Here is a 4,857-nt window from a genome sequence, read left to right on the forward strand (position 1 = left end):
CTTCTTTTCCTCTCCTGGCTCTAGGCACTCCTCTTCTGCACACACACAGAGTAGCAGAGGGAGAGGGAAGACTATGTTGGGCTCCTCTAAGATGACACCTCAGGTGGAGGTCACCCGTAATCAGCCTCTTTACTGTCATCGATACCAAACTCTCACTTCTTATGGGTGACATGGGCTCAAGGAAGGGGCCTGCTTGACGAGAAAAGTCAGACAGAGAACTAAAGAAAATCTGTTCTGAAGTCTAGGACAGATTTCCTAACAAATGTTTGCAAAGACACCAGCTCTCCCTTGTCAGTTCCTATGAAAGCCCCTCGGGAATGGGGCGAGGGTGCCACTAGCGACAGGAAATTCAAGGAGCCAAGGTTGCTCATGGCTAATGTCAGATCGGGTACTTCAGGAGAACTCCAGAATTTCCTGGGGGAGGGGTGGCCTCTCGGCTACCTCCCTTGCTGTTTTCAGCCTTTTTCTCTCGGCAGCCCCACATTTTAAATGAACAATGGAATAGCAAACTCCTCGTTCACCACATGATGTGATTTCTGATTGCTTGAACAACACTGCTCTGTGCAATCATTTCCTACGCAGTAGGAATCATTTCTCTTTGCCTTAGTGATAATATCCTGTTGAAATATAAAGCTGTTCCAGACAGTGACTACATCATGTCTGGAGTGTTTTTTTTTCTTTCTTCTATATTTAACCTTTGAATACAAATGATAAGACAAGTTCCCAGATGAAGACAAAGAATCTTGGGGTCTGTGCTGAAATCTCTAATTACTGAACATCCTCCGATAAAGAAATGAGTATTACACAGTAAATGTATAATACCTACATGATCCTTGCTCTGTGCCTTCAGACATCAGCTGCGTGACAAGAATGGCTATGGCTTTTCTCACAAAGCTGCTACAATGCATAACAACTATATCTGAACAAGCACATGTATGCACCATGTTAATTTTTAAAAATAAACACCTGCATGTATTTATTTTAATGTGTATGGGTGTTCTGCCTGCATGTGTGCCTGTTCACATGTGTGCTCAGTGCCCATGGAGGACAGAAGAGGGTGTCGGACCTCCTGGGGCTGGAATTGCAGATCCTGTGGGAGCACAGCCACTGAGCCATCTCCCCACCCTCTACCATGTTAATTGTATTACACATTTTTGAAGGTACATTTATTTATTGTGTATGTTTGTATGTGGGTACATTCATGCCACAAAGGGCAACTTGTGTGTGTTAGTTCTCTCCCGTGTGGGGCCTGGGGATCAAATTCAGCTCATTATACCTGGTAGGAAGAAGCTTTACCCATTGAGCCATCACTGCCGGGGTGGTGGGGTGGGGAAGAGGTAAATTTTAAGGCACCAATTTAATCCTCTTTGTGTGTGCCAATGAATGCACAGACAGCTGTTGTTTCTGCAGAAAATCAAGTGGGAGGTCAGGTGATGGCAGCGCACGTCTTTAATCCCAGCACTCTCGAGGCAGAGGCAGGTGGATCTCTGTGAGTTCAAGTCCAGCCTAGTCTACAGAGGGAGTTCTAGTAAGTAGAGCCAGGGCTACACGGAGAAACCCTGTCTCAAAAAAACAAAACAGAGAGAGAGAGAGAGAGAGAGAGAGAGAGAGAGAGAGAGAGGAGGGGGGGGAGAAGGGGAAGGAGAAGAAGAAGAAGATGATGATCAAGTGGAAAGATCTTTGTTGTTCAGTGGACCACTGTCGTATAAGAACAAATAAGGGTGGGCTCTCTCAGGATGCATATGTGGGCTGTTAGAACTCAAGGCAGGGATGGAGAGAAGATGCTCAGTGTTAAGACTGTGTGCTGCTTTTACAGAGGAACTGTGTTTGAATCGCATGGTGGGTGGCTCACACAGCCTACAACTCCATCTTCAGAATTCCGCAGGCACAAACCAGTACACAGATACACACAATTTTAAAAATTAAGTGACTCTTAAAGAAAGCAGCAGCAGCTCAAGGCAGAACGGGGCATTGAAGTGAGACTCAGAGTGGGAGAGCACGACCTTCACAAGGTCACACACACCCAAGCCAGAGAATTGGTTAAGAATCAGGTATCTGGTCCTGCCATCCTTCCTCCCACCCATGCTGAGCTGGAATGGATGCTGTGCCAGTAATGTTCGAAGAACCCTTTTCCTTGACTCCTGTTTATAATACTGTGACCGTGCAATCCCCTCCCTCCATGTGTTTACCAAAAGCCATGGGTTCCAATGGCCAGATGTCTCCATAACACTTCCTGTTTAGGAATCTGCACTGGCCTCCTCTGCTCTTCCAGTTTCTGTACTCTGAGTCTAATGAATTTGGAAGAGGGTTTGCACAGAACTGCATGGGCACATTCAAGGCTGATAGTGGGTGCTGCCTAAAATGGGCCACTGTGAAGGTAGACACTTTCACAGTGCAGGAGATGACATGCCCAGAGAGATCATCCAGAACCATGTGTTGTTAAGCAGGTTTAAAACTATTTGAAAGTTTCCGAAACAGCTCTCCTGCCAGGAGGCAGTTTCCTGTCCAGATGACTGACAGCCCCATTTGGATTAACTCTTAGTGAAGGGGACTAGGTGCCTTGGTTCTTTACCAGAAAGCCTCATGCTAGATAGTAATCCTAAAATCTTCCTGGCAGCTCAAAATTTAGTGTCTCCTTCCAGGGCTAGAGATATGACTCACATCCCATTCTTTTAACCAAAACCAATGCAACAGAATAAATTAAAAGAATCAAAGAATGATTTTTTTCCTGAGACAGTTTCTCTGTAGTTTTGGAACCTGTCCTGGAACTCTCTCTGTAGACCAGGCGGGCCTGGAACTCATAGAGATTTGTCTGCCTCTGCCTCCCAAGTGCTGGGATTAAAGATGTGCACCCACTAACGCTCAGCCAAACTGCACTTTTATAACAAGCTCTCCTATAGTAACTAATCTGATTCCATGATAACAGCATCAATCCATCCCTGAGGGCTGAGCCTTCATGACTTGATTATGACCAATCTTCCAAAACTTCTACACTGGAGAAGTTTTTTTCATCGTATGTACTTTAGGAGATACAGGGTATTACTCAAGTGTGTGTCAGTAGCAGAACAGATAAACCATGGAATATTCACACAATAGGATGCTATAACAGATGAGAAAATGAACAATGTACAGCTGTATGCAACAATATGGATGGAGCTAATAAATCCCATGCTGAGAAAATGCAGCCCAGGCCCTAATCAATGCAAGGATCCAAGATTCCATGTACATAAAAACAACAGGGTTCTTGAACCCCAACCACACCACAATGCACTGACTGAGTTAGTAGAGCCCATTCTGTATGGAGAGATACTTTGCTCAGCCTAGACACAGAGTGTGGGGATCTCAGAAAGGTGCCTTGGTCCTTACTCTCTGAGGAGCAGATGGAAGGTGGGGTGGGGTGGGGAAGAAGAAGGGGGAGCGGCAGGTAAGAGAGAGGGGGAAGTGGGATTGGAGTGTAAAAACTAAATTAATAATAATAATAATAAACCAGGTATCAGTCAGTAAAGTGCTTGCCATGCAAACAGGATGTGAGTTCCACAGCCCCCAAACCCATGCTTTATATATATAAAAAAAAATCGGGGCTGGAGAGATGGCTCAGTGGTTAAGAGCACTGGCTGCTTGCCCTTCTGGAGGTCCTGAGTTCAATTCCCAGCAACCACATGGCGCTCAAAACCATCTACAGTGGGATCTGATGCCCTCTTCTGGTATAAAATTGAACATGCAGATAGAGCACTTATATACATTTTAAAAAAAATCAGGAACAGTGTCATTTTTCCTATAATCCAAGCACTGAGAAAGCAAGAGCTAGAATTCCTAGATATTGCTCGTCAGCTGGTCTAGGCAAACCCATAAGCTCCATGCTTAGCAAGAAACTTAAGGTGGAAAGTCATCTGGCTTACTTCTCTGCTGTTGTGATAAACACCCTGACAAGGATCTGTTTTTATCCTGTAACTCTCAGTTTGCAATCTATGATGAAAGGAAGCTCAAGACAGGAGCCTGGAGGTGTGAACTAAAGCAGAGGCCAGAGAGGAACACTGCTGTAGTGAGATAGTTCTGTGGCACTGACCACGCCCATTGGGGGTGGAGCCATGGGCGGAGTGACCTGTGGAAGGAGGTCGGAGGGGGCCAGGAAAGGCTCTCTCTTTCTGGCATGACTCGGACAGGAGAGGATCGGGTTGAATTTCCTGGTGTTCATCTGTCTAGGTTGTAAGTTATTTCTCCCTGAATAAACATCTATTCGGCCTATTTGTTTATCCTGATCCTTATTTACCGCGATACACTGCTTAGTGGCTTGCTCCTTATGGCTTGCTCAGCCTGCTTTCGTATACAACCCAGGACCACCTGCCGGAGGGTGGCTTTGTCCACAATGGGCTGGACACCCCCTCTCATCAGTCGTTAATCAAGAAAATGCCTGCCTACAAGTCACTCTGGTTGGGATGGGGTTTTTTGTCTTGTTTTCAAGACAGGGTTTCCCTATGTAGCCCTACCTGTCCTGTAACTAGCTCTGTAGACCAGGCTGGCCTTGAACTCACTGAGAATGTCCTGCTTCTGCCTCCTGAGTGCTGGGATTAATAATCATGTGCCACCACCACCCGGCAAAGGTAATTTATTTTGACAAAAAAATTAACCAGAATACTTGGTGTCCATAGAAAGTCTCAGCTGTAATGCTAGGTGGTAGAGCAATACACTAGCATGCATACAGTCACAGGTTTGTTCCTTCACACACACACACACACACACACACACACACGAAATAAAGAAAAGGAAGAAAAACCAATTAACCAATTTCTATTCTTATAAGTTAGGATAATAGTTCCCTTGGTGGGGGTGTAGCAATGGCAGATGGGTACAAAAGTG

The sequence above is a fragment of the Phodopus roborovskii genome, unplaced genomic scaffold (genome assembly GCF_943737965.1).
Source record: "Phodopus roborovskii unplaced genomic scaffold, PHOROB, whole genome shotgun sequence".
Classification (NCBI taxonomy): Eukaryota; Metazoa; Chordata; class Mammalia; order Rodentia; family Cricetidae; genus Phodopus; species Phodopus roborovskii.